The sequence below is a fragment of the Rhinoderma darwinii genome, chromosome 1, assembly GCF_050947455.1.
Source record: "Rhinoderma darwinii isolate aRhiDar2 chromosome 1, aRhiDar2.hap1, whole genome shotgun sequence".
In the NCBI taxonomy this organism is placed as follows: Eukaryota; Metazoa; Chordata; class Amphibia; order Anura; family Rhinodermatidae; genus Rhinoderma; species Rhinoderma darwinii.
This window is the reverse complement of record NC_134687.1, coordinates 22,277,191-22,289,521: the sequence shown is the minus strand read 5'-3', so window position 1 is coordinate 22,289,521 and position 12,331 is coordinate 22,277,191. Positions and strand designations below refer to the sequence as shown.

General features: G+C 49.4%; 1 long non-coding RNA gene across 1 annotated transcript; it reads left to right on the top strand.

Annotated features, from left to right (window-relative positions):
- The first annotated feature begins 384 nt into the window (after nt 1-384).
- LOC142719354 (uncharacterized) lies at nt 385-11,541 on the top strand. The gene is made up of 7 exons (XR_012872738.1): nt 385-520; nt 1,428-1,555; nt 2,206-2,272; nt 2,464-2,528; nt 3,399-3,531; nt 11,216-11,282; nt 11,485-11,541. It is a non-coding gene; the product is annotated as an uncharacterized LOC142719354 (long non-coding RNA).
- Nucleotides 11,542-12,331: the final 790 nt, after the last annotated feature.

Below are 12,331 nucleotides of genomic sequence, written 5' to 3'. Positions count from 1 at the left end.
AGAAATACTATACCTGAATTAGCCGCTCCCGATTCCTGGACTTCATATCTATCAGATCAGCCGTCAGAACTAAATAATGGCGAAGCGTTCCAGCAAAGTAATCTGTGTGGACCGCAATCAAATTCACCTGCTTGACCGGATATAAAATCCATTGCCCTTTGACAGAGTTCTCACGGAAAGCCATGATTAAGGACGCAGACCGCGTCTGAAACGCGTAGGCACCTGCTTATTTATCCCAATGAACCACGGATACCAAAGATACACGGACTATCCTATTTTTAACTTTGTTTGTCCAATAAAACTTGGAAGAAGTTTCCATTTTTAATAGACTCATATGGTCTCAGCGCTGGATCCTTTTCCTCTCTTTTTCTTGAGTAACTTCTGGTAACATGACAACTATTCTTGTATCTATTCTGTGATCAGAGGTTTTGTATTTTTTTCTTAGATCTTGTCTAAACAGATCCCTTGATTAGTCCCATATCTGCTGCTGCCGGGACAGTGTCCTGAATATAGCGCTCAGGTATTGATCTCTCTTTCCTGTAATTTACCTTTCCTGCATATTAGTCACACATGTCCCAAATTATCAGGTCAGAAAACAGACGTCACTGTTGTGTATGACTGAAGCCATTCCTCCATGTCACATAGGCAGATAGATGCCTGACACGTGGCGGCCGTCATAGTTATCATCAACACTCTTATTCTACTGACACCAAGAAGTTCACCAGTCACATAATCTTACTCCTGGATATAGAGCCGGACATAGAAGACAGGGGTCCTCATAGCGAAGATCAAACCGGGCACTCCATTATGGGGCCACAATGTAGCTACTGAGGACAGACGGGTGTGATGTTTGTTTACCTCTCCATTCCCTTCTCATGACCTTTGGGACAATTCTCCACCGCTTTGCTGCTGCCAATGTAGTTCCTCTGGAGAGCGGAGTCCTGCGCAGGTTGTCACCACCCAGCCGCAAAGAGGAGAGGACCAACTCCATTACCTGCTATATAGTGACCCCAAATACACTGCTGCCTAAATCTATAACTGACAAATTGTATTTTCCATGAAGTGTAATCTTATATTATAATATTTAATTACAATTAAGCTCCAATCCCAGGGAGGATGTATTATCTCTTCTATGTATATAATACTGGTCATATGTTCTGGACTTGTCTGTTCTTATTACAAGTAAATCATTGTATTTCCCATAAAATTATAATACTGGAGCATCTCTTCTTAGCACTCTGCATATTGCCATTCCTCTATAATTCCTCCTGGAAATATTTACATATGGGGGATACAATATCTCTTGTCTATAGGACGTGTCCCTAAACATCATGAATCTGTCAGCACTCATTGTATAGTATCAGACCATGGCCATTGAGAAAAGGGAATAGCATCACCCAGCTGTCAATTTCTTCTTATATTTCCAGGAGTAATAAAAAAGTAACAGCCCAATGAAGATCTCTGTGATGGTCTCAGGTCCAGGTGTAGGGGGGCGGCTCAAAAAATAAGGAGAGCGCCCAACTACTGCCCAGCATATAAAGTAGGAGAGTCCAAGGTAAGTGCCGAATATTTCTTTACCTCTACACACGTTATATCACATATTTACTGGCTGGAGGGTTTATAGCAATAATGGAGATTCTCTCCAAGAGCCCAATTTCAGTTTTCTCACATTGTCCCTCAGAAAACAAGGTTGTTCTTCCTAATATTCCTCGCTTCAATGCTGGGGGTGGTAGATGGAAGAATAGAAAAAAATGTCCCTCACAAAATGTAGTGACCGCTTATTACCGACAAGCTACAAACCTGTAATATATTAGGATCAGAGACCAAGAGCCTGGAAACCCGGTGTGGTGAACTATGGCATCCAGACTAAGCTGCCACCTAAACTTATATATTGTCAGGTAACCCGGTGCATGCCCAGAATATTCATTACATGTGTCAGGATTCCTCCAGGTGATGGCAGAATTGGGGATTTGTTCAGGTTGTGACCCCCTTATGCCAGTCATGGACACCAGGGCCTGTGTGTGACTACAACCTCTTCACCCCTATAGTTATGTTCCCCGGGTCTACGTTACATTACAAAATGTGTTCAATGTCTGACTCGCCCTGTGATAGGAAATGACACGTGTGACAGTAAATATATTATTATACATTATAGATATGGGGTTATTTTATGTATATGCAGTAAACCCATTATGTATATTACAGACATATAAGACATGTGAATATGCGGCCCCAGTGACAGCCGACATGCTAGAAGATCCACCCTATATATGTAAGTATTATAGAAAATAACAACCTATAGAAATCCTATAATGTGATGTCATCCAGAATGTTCCTATAGAGACACATGACCAGCGAGGCTGCGGGAACAAATTCCAAATATTGTCAATAGGCTGAACATATATTTGTTGATATGATGACCCATACTAAGCTCACATCACAATTTTAACTTTTCTTTCCTAGAATACCTTGTGATCGGCTGCCTGCTGCCAGGGGGACTCTCTGAAGTAATATTTCATCTATATGAGGTATGTCCATCATTAGTTACTATATATAGGGATACGGATCGTGTAGGTAATGGGTTTCTATGTGTAATATGAAGATGGTCACATGACTGGCGGTGCCATGTAGTCTAGGGGGGACAGGTAAGGGCACAATAGGGGGTGGTAGATGGAAGAATAGAAAAAAATTGCTTGGCCCCAATGTAACTGCCCAGATCTCACATATGGTACGTCCGCCCCTGATTTATGTGAGAAAGTCATATGGGAGAAGCCCCCTGACCGGTTAAATACCTAGGCCAAATGGGCAAACATCTTGTAATAGCCACTGATTCCACGTCATGTAACTGCTGAGGGGTTGTATTATATAATATTGTATATTGTAATGTCGTGGTGAAGGAAAGGTGCAGGGATCAGGAGTCATCTCTACTACTTGGTGTCTCAGCGCTGGGCACTTGTGCAGTGTGTCCCAGACATGGACCCCAAACTTTACTAGCAGTCAGGGGAGACACTGCTTACCTTACTGTTATCATTACTACAAGTAATAAAAGCGGGCGGCCGGGAGCGGACCTGTCCATGCCGCCTGTCACTCTGACGTCCACAGCGTTTATCTGCCGCATTGTAGGGGGAGGGGTGGCAGGACTCCTAATAAAGTGTCTGTGTGAATATTTGTATGAACCCCCTCAGAAACCCCATAATAGTTACTGTTGTGATGTAATAAGAATATAGTTCATTATAATAACTCACTGATAAGAGACACATTGTAGAAGCATAAAAATGAGATAATATGTATTACACCTAAAGCTATAAAATACAATGTTGGGGACTGGTCTCTGTTCTACATGAAAATGTTTCCATCGTTTGGGATTTCTCCTAATACTTTGTCTTTCTTACTCCTAGTATTAATTCCTCATAAGAGCTGATGACAACCACACGTCCCAGGAGGGCAGATCACAGAATAAGCAGAGCCCTCCACCTCACCATCACACAACGTCCTACATTCAGCCGGACGTATTCAGTAGGAGAGTCCAAGGTCGGTGTATTTTATTTCCTGCATCTCTACACGATCGCACAGGGCGCATTACTGGTCAATACTGAAGGGGGCGCCACCACCATAGATGTCCTGAGCCCCCACAGCTTGTACTCCCGATCCAGCACTTGGTGCCCAAACCTGTGGAAAGACAGAAAGATAGATTTCATAGCCTAATGACTAGGTGATGTTATTGGGCGCTGTATGATTATATTAATGGGCCACTACATAGTACATCATAAGGGGGGAGGGCGTCCATAGAAGGTACAGCACAGGGCACCAATCAACCTGAGGCCGGCCCTGGATGTGACATAATAGCTGCAGCAGTGACAGCCGTCCACACTGACATGACCGCTGTGGCCTAGTAACCAAAGACATCAGAACCACCAGCGCAGGAGCCGCAGGGTATATGGAGGATGAGTAGTGACTGTCTGTTATTTATAGACATATGCGGCTTATACTCACGTTTTAAAACTGTCAGAAAAAATCTTTAATGAATATTTTCTCTGGTATCTGAAACCAGAAATCTAATGACCTGCCTAGGTAGAGTCGTGTGTTAACCTTAAACCATACTATCCCCCACCCCCATTTAGTAACGACACATGACACCGAGGTTGGATGTGAAATGGCCACAGCAGCCGTTTATTAATTTCACAGTTTTATAAAAACAATTTAAATCCGAAACATTCGGATAACTAGTTAGGAATCCACCAGAGAATTCCTCCTAATAATTCACATGACCCAACATGGGTCAGAATCATAAATAACAATTAAACGTTAACATTAACCCGAGCAGAGGAAGTCCTTGAAGCCCCTTCAGATGTTCCTTTCAAGAACACACCGAATTAGCCATCTGCAAACCACTAATTACCTCCAGCCGTAAACCAGCTCGGAAGCACCGTTCACCTCTGCAGATGGCTCCAACCACTAGAAGTCCACTTCAAGGGGATAACACCCGATGAAGCCCTCAAGTGATATACCGACCACTAGAAGTCCACTTCAAAGGGATAACACCCGATGAAGCCTTCAAGTGACATACCTTCTACCAGAAGACCACTTCAAAGGGATAACACCCGATGAAGTCTTCAACCATGTACCTTTTTTGGGGGACGCATACCCCCGATGCGACCCCCCCACCATTTTGTACTGACTGGCCTCAAGGACTCCCCCCGCCAGCTGCCATGACAACAGAACCTACTCCGGAAAAAAGAAAAACATGTTAAATAAGCACACAAAATAAAACAAAACGCTCATAGGCAGACGTACATAAGACCTAAGGAGTAACAAAACAAGGGTGGGAGGGTGGGAGCTTTGCTTAATGTGTGTTACTCCTCCCGCTGCTTCCGGCTCAATGCCGAGAAACAGCGGGAAGCGCAGTAACGGCCCCCCCGCCCCCCTTAACTCCTCCCCGTCCCTCCTTCAGCTCCTTCAACTTTCCCTGACCTCGTAACATTAACCCTTTCCCTACCAGGACGGTCATGTCGGCTTCCCTTAAGCCTGCAGCTGCGTCCAGCCTCTTCTTGACCTGCCTAGGTAGAGTCGTGTGTTAACCTTAAACCATACTATCCCCCACCCCCATTTAGTAACGACACATGACACCGAGGTTGGATGTGAAATGGCCACAGCAGCCGTTTATTAATTTCACAGTTTTATAAAAACAATTTAAATCCGAAACATTCGGATAACTAGTTAGGAATCCACCAGAGAATTCCTCCTAATAATTCACATGACCCAACATGGGTCAGAATCATAAATAACAATTAAACGTTAACATTAACCCGAGCAGAGGAAGTCCTTGAAGCCCCTTCAGATGTTCCTTTCAAGAACACACCGAATTAGCCATCTGCAAACCACTAATTACCTCCAGCCGTAAACCAGCTCGGAAGCACCGTTCACCTCTGCAGATGGCTCCAACCACTAGAAGTCCACTTCAAGGGGATAACACCCGATGAAGCCCTCAAGTGATATACCGACCACTAGAAGTCCACTTCAAAGGGATAACACCCGATGAAGCCTTCAAGTGACATACCTTCTACCAGAAGACCACTTCAAAGGGATAACACCCGATGAAGTCTTCAACCATGTACCTTTTTTGGGGGACGCATACCCCCGATGCGACCCCCCCACCATTTTGTACTGACTGGCCTCAAGGACTCCCCCCGCCACCGCGAAACAGGCCTTGACCACCTTAAGCCTGTGAGTTCCTCCACACCACCACCGCCCTTTCTATGCCTTCTGCTATAGCCAAGCTCCAAATATCAATGCCAACCTCGGTCAGATGAACCCCGTCACTCCTCCAGAAATTCCCCAATCCTGACTCCAAATCCCTATGCCTCACGCAAATGCCCCCGTTCTTTGCCACAAAACGGGACACCGCCCGGTTAACTTTTATCCGAGCCTTATTGACTCTCTCCACCGATCTAGCTAACCGCCAATGCTTCCTTGGGACTATGTCCGACCACACTACCACCAACTTGGGATAAGATACCCACAAACACAACAAATCATGTTTGATATCCCGCACCAACTCACGAAAAGGGCGGACTCCTAAGTCATTCCCACCCACGTGCAACACTAAAACCTCCGGAACCCTATCAAGCCGCACATATGTCTGGAATTCCGCCAACACCCTGTTCCACGACATACCTCTAAACCCCAGCCAATGCACAACCGCATCCTGTCGCGGAATGCGCAACTGGCGACCATCCGGGCGGACGTCCGCCCTCAAAGCCCCCCAGTGCACGTACGAATGACCCATCAACCACACCAGACAAGGAGGCGAATCTGAAACGGAAAACACAGTTAGGCACCACCATATAACATTTGCAAGCATAAACAACAAAATTACAACATATGGGGGCGGACATAGGACTTAAACCTTTTAGACTCCCAACGACCAATACGCCTCACCCCCTCATCATCCAACCCCCAGCGCCCTGCTTCCGTTGCTGCGCCAATCCGGAAGGAATGAGATGAATATGAGCCTGCTGCAACCCCAACCGCCGTCAAACATTTTTTAAAAACAGCTCCAAACTGAAACCTGGACAAGAACGACCCGTCCACATGACGTAACAAAGGCAAATCTGGAGACCCCCTGTTTTTTGTAAAACCCCGCATGCACTCTACTGGGCACATGACCGACCCCGGGAGAGCGAACAAAACTATCAGTTTTCCCTTCCCTAATTGGTCAGTTTTTGATCTACGCAACCATACCTCCAACCGATCTGCAAAAAGGCTCACCTCCCCAGATCTCAGCCCCCCTGCCTGTTTAGTACTTGGCGACACCAACTCACCTACTCTAAATGCTCCGAAGAACGCCAACGAGAAAGCCAACCGAAACAAATCCATTTCATCTGAAGAACGACATACCGATGCCAATGAACCGCCCAACAAGCCCAGCAAAGCAAACGACACCGGCCTTCTACTATCCGCCTCCACCCTACCTCTGCGCAACCCCTTCAAAGCCTGCGATACCAGAAATTCCTTCGATACATCCCGCAAGCCCCGCAACTTAAGCCCAAACGCCACCGCGGATATAAACCGGTTCACCTTCGCTACTGAAAACCCCCCCTCCCAGGCATCCCCTAACCAATACAAAAGTGCCACCAACCTGTCTCTATCCGTATTGACATCACCCAACTCTCTTACCCACTCCTCCCACTGCCTCCAACAAGCAGCATAAGCCCTCCACGTCGTGCGCGCCAAAGACCTTTGTAACAGCTGCTCTACGGGACCGATACCAGATCCCATAGATGATCCGGACACGCCAAACCGAGACGTTCCGCTCCCGGGGCCAATTCCCGAAACCGGTCCCACTGCGAGCGAGAAAGAGCATCAGCAACACAATTCCGTACACCCGGGACATGCACCGCCACCACCCACGCGTTCAGCGACAAACACACCAACACTAAATGTCGCAACAATTGAACTACCGGAGGAGAGGACGCCGTGATGTTATTAATGGCAAGCACCACCCCCATGTTGTCGCAGTAAAAACGGACCTTCTTATCCCTGAGCCTGTCCCCCCAAATGGTAGCCGCCACCACGATGGGAAACAGCTCGAGCAGGGCCAGATTCCGCGTCAATCCACTGGACACCCAGCTAGCCGGCCATTGACCTGCGCACCACGGACCTCCCCCGTAAGCTCCAAAGCCACCCGCCCCAGCCGCATCCGTGAAAATATTCAGATCACTCGTATCCTGCGCTGGGGCCATCCATAGCGAGCGACCATTGTACTGGCCCAAGAAGTCATCCCAAACCTGAAGATCAGCTCGGTGCTCCTCCTTGAGCCTCACAAAATGATGCGGCGCCCGCACTCCCGCCGTTGCCGCCGCCAACCTTCTACCAAACACCCTCCCCATCGGCATAATCCGGCAGGCGAAATTCAACTTCCCCAGCAGCGACTGAAGCTCCCTCAGCGACATTTTCTTCCTTCTACAAGCCCGTCGCACCTCCAGCCTCAAAGCACCCAACTTATCCGCCGGGAGCCGACACTCCATCGCCACCGAGTCAATTTCGATTCCCAAGAAAGAAATCGTCGCTACCGGGCCCTCCGTTTTTTCCGGCGCCAAAGGGATCCCAAAATCCCTCGCCACCTTCTGCAGGGCATGAAGCAAGTTACCGCAAACCGGCGAACCCCCCGGGCCAACGCACAAAAAATCATCTAAGTAATGGATCAACGAATCGACCCCGGATACTCCCCTCGTTACCCACTCCACGAAGCTACTAAACGCCTCGAAGTATGCACAAGAAAGAGAACACCCCATCGGAAGGCACCGATCCACGTAAAAGGCCCCATTCCAAAAACAACCCAACAGCCGTTGGCTTTCTGGATGGACCGGCAACAACCTGAACGCCGCCTCGATGTCGGTTTTTGCTAGCAGCGCCCCCGGACCCGCAGCCCGCACTAACCCCACCGCCTTATCGAATGAGGTATAAACTACGGAACACAACTCGTGATCAATCCCGTCATTTACCGACGAACCTTTGGGATACGATAAATGTTGAATCAAACGAAACTTTCCGGGCTCGCGTTTAGGGACAATACCCAAAGGGGACACAACTAAATCTTTTACCGGCGACTCCACAAATGGCCCCGACATGCGCCCCAACGAAACTTCTTTTAACAACTTTTCCGACACGACTTCCGCATGCAAGTAAGCCGATTTTAAATTCCTCCGCGTAACCGGAACCTCATAAGGAGGCGGAGGAATAACAAAACCAACACTAAACCCTTCATAAAGCAACTTAGCTGCCGCCCTATCCAGATACTCATTTAGATAAGGGGCCATCCTTTCCACCCTCACCGGCGACACCCCCTTGACCAGCCCCGTGCTGGTTCCCGGACCTCTTTTTCCGCAGACATTTTGCCGCCCCGTGTGATGCACCATTACACTCGGAGCACACGTGCTTGAACTTGCACGTGGCCCCAAACTTGCACTGGCCTTCATTGAATTGCCAGCAAAACCCCGCCTTTCCCCCGCCGCTTGGTCCACTCTGACTAGTCTGGCCTCCCTGGCCACCGCTCCCGGGAAAGGGCTGCCTAACCGGAGCCGTAACCCGTAACCAGAGAGCAATATCCTTCTGGTCCCACCGAATCGCCGGCCGAACCGCCTTCCGCTGACGGAATTGCTCATCATATCGCAGCCACGCCTGACCCCCATACGCCCTATGAGCCTCCCCAATAGCATCAAAATAACAAAATAACGCCGAACAATTTTCCGGCGCCTTTTCCCCTATCACACTAGCCAATATGGCGAACGCCTGCGACCAATTAACGAACGTCTGCGGGATAAGCCTATACCGCCGCCGTTCCTCCTCGTCCTTTTTACTCTCATCCCGCTTGCTCTTATCCAAATTGAATTTAGCCAGCGGCAAGAGAGAAAAAATTTCAACGTATTCATCTTTCCAGATCCGATCACGCACCTCCTGCTTTAAATGCGCCCCCAACGGACCCTCAAAACAAACATACACCTCCCCCCGAGCACGATCGTCCATGCGCACTCGATCGCCGTCCTTCTGTGCCTCAGTCTGCACCGACACCGCGACCGCCTCTTTAACCGCCACCACAGGACGCGCCTGCAACGATCCCACGTCCCTGGGGCCTTCCCAAACTACCGCAGGGGACACTTCCGTTACAACCGGCGCCGCGGCCCTATCAAGGCGCCCCACCAGCTCCCGTAAGCAACCCACTAAATCTGCCAAACCCGCTCCGTCGCGTCCGCCCGCGCCACTACCGGCCCCCGATGCTATGCTAGCAGCCCCCCCGCCGACACCCGACATAAAAATCGCTGGATAAGACAATAATGGAGTTATACACTCACCGGGCTGCACAGGCGCTGTGTTCCCGTCAGCCGGACCATCCTGACCTCGACGATAGACGTCCAGTTCACCTTCCTCCAGTTCTTCTCTCGCCGACGACTGTCCCTCCCAACGACATCCTCGGAAAGGGGATGAGGACGCGCTGACCGATGGGCCGGCAACCTGCCGCCCGACCGCCGGGACCCAGACTTCCGACCGGACCTGTTGCCTCGACGTCGCTGCAGATCTAGTCGTCCGTCTAGACGATCCTGACGAAGCCTGCCCCCTGGCCGGAACATCACCATGCGCGGCGGCCGTACCTTGCTCTCGACATCTTCCATCTGATGGGGGAGGGGTGACAGGGAGCCCGGCCTGCGACTCCCTGCTTACCGCCGGACCCCGTCGCGGCCTGGGATTCCTGCCAGGACGCAGGGCCTGGGAAGGGGCGGTCCTCCCAGCTGCCTGGCCTGCAGCGTCCGGGATCGGGCTCCCTCTGCGACACCGTGTCCGCGGGACTACCTCCGGACTAAGGCGCTCTGGAGGTCGGGACCGCCGAGAGGGACGGGTCGACACAGCCTGCATCGCCGTCACCCCTGCCACCGCTCTCTGCCTGCCCAGCGCAGGAGCGGTTGTTGCCGACTCCCCCCCCGCCGCCATAGCCATGCTCGTAGGGGGGCCGGGGGAGGGGAGCCTGTCCCTTACAACAGACCCCGAACGCCGTGCCCGACGTGGCGAAACGGCGTCCGGGATCCGCGTTAATGCAGCCACGGTCTCCTCCAGCCATCCGGGACCGTGGTGCACAGCAGCGGCGCGCAGCCGCTCTAAAATCAAGGCCTCTGCCATTACTAAAAAACCGGGCAACGGGGAGCTTTGCTTAATGTGTGTTACTCCTCCCGCTGCTTCCGGCTCAATGCCGAGAAACAGCGGGAAGCGCAGTAACGGCCCCCCCGCCCCCCTTAACTCCTCCCCGTCCCTCCTTCAGCTCCTTCAACTTTCCCTGACCTCGTAACATTAACCCTTTCCCTACCAGGACGGTCATGTCGGCTTCCCTTAAGCCTGCAGCTGCGTCCAGCCTCTTCTTTTCCCATTTTCTACCCCCTCTACTCCAGTCCAAAAGACTAATCAAGAAATAAATTAGATGTATTTTATTAAGGATAAGTTTATATAGGAGAATAACTATAAGCTCCTGGGCCCTCACACAACATCTATACCAGCGCCATCCAATTGTCATGTGCCGTTATACTGCTGGGGTTATTTATGTGGCAGAGGGGGTATTGGACTCGCCCTGTGATAGGAAATGACACGTGTGACAGTAAATATATTATTATACATTATAGATATGGGGTTATTTTATGTATATGCAGTAAACCCATTATGTATATTACAGACATATAAGACATGTGAATATGTGGCCCCAGTGACAGCCGACATGCTAGAAGATCCACCGTATATATGTAAGTATTATAGAAAATAACAACCTATAGAAATCCTATAATGTGATGTCATCCAGAATGTTCCTATAGAGACACATGACAAGCGAGGCTGCGGGAACAAATTCCCCAATGTTGTCAATAGGCTGAACATATATTTGTTGATATGATGGCCCATACTAAGCTCAACTCATAATATCTGCACAATTTACATTTTCTGTTCCAGATATTGTTGTGATCGGCTGCCTGCTGCCAGGGGGACTCTCTGAAGTAATATTTCATCTATATGAGGTATGTCCATCATTAGTTACTATATACAGTACCCACCAGTAGCTCTCTACACTGAAAGAGTGACGAGCGGGCAAAATGTCAACACAAGGATAGTAGAGGGGAACTTTGGATACTTTGGTAGGAATAGGCATAGTGAAAGTTAGGGGTTTCTTTGCCTAAAATTCTGGCCACATGGCCCGGTTTGGGCCTGAACGTAGGTGTAAGGTAATTGGGTGAGGAGATTGGGGGTAGTGAAGGGGGATTTTAGGCAGGGCTGCCCTGCCAAGAACATTTGGAACACGTCAAGACCTGGTAAAATTATCTACAAGGGCTTCAGGGAGGTAGCGTGGGAACTACGGTGCCGGCAGTTGCTGCAGTTCCTTGCAGAGGGCACATTAATGCGTTCGATCTCACGGCGCCACAGACTGGAAGTTCGATAGGCCTAATCTAGGACTACTATTTTTGTGTGAAACTTGAGGCGGCCGTACCAATATGATGCAGTAGACAAGGACTTGAGTGAGTTGCATTACCCACTTATGGTCTGCAGGCATAGGTGACAATGGATACTGGCAAAATCTTTTTATATTTACAGGACTCAAGCGAAAAGCAGTGGAAGGGTCCAGGATATCGCCACCTATAGAGCTCCCACAAGTCATGCAGCACAAGGACCGGGACTTGGGGTGTAATGGACTGTTTAGATGTGGTGGCTGAAAGTAAGTGTCCTTGCATCGTGGAAGCAAGGCAGCTATCCTCAATGGTGTCAGCATAGAATTTTTTTTAGGGAATATCACATGATGATGGGC